This window comes from Pterocles gutturalis, unplaced genomic scaffold, assembly GCF_000699245.1.
Source record: "Pterocles gutturalis isolate BGI_N339 unplaced genomic scaffold, ASM69924v1 scaffold27468, whole genome shotgun sequence".
NCBI lineage: Eukaryota > Metazoa > Chordata > Aves > Pterocliformes > Pteroclidae > Pterocles > Pterocles gutturalis.
Genome location: NW_010126456.1, coordinates 3,980 through 4,183, shown reverse-complemented (window position 1 = coordinate 4,183; position 204 = coordinate 3,980).

Below are 204 nucleotides of genomic sequence, written 5' to 3'. Positions count from 1 at the left end.
GAGGTTTCCAGCCCAAACCGCTGCTTTTCCGCCCTGTGAGGAGTGTTTGGGGCTGAGCAGGAGGAGCAGAGCCCGCAGGGGGGGGTGTTTCAGCGCTTGCCAGCTTGCGGGAGTAAACCTGGTTGGTGGCTCACAGCTTTCCCTCCCCCTCGCCCCACGCGATGATGGGGCTGTGGCAGGGCTGGGCTCCATCCCCGTGGCCCC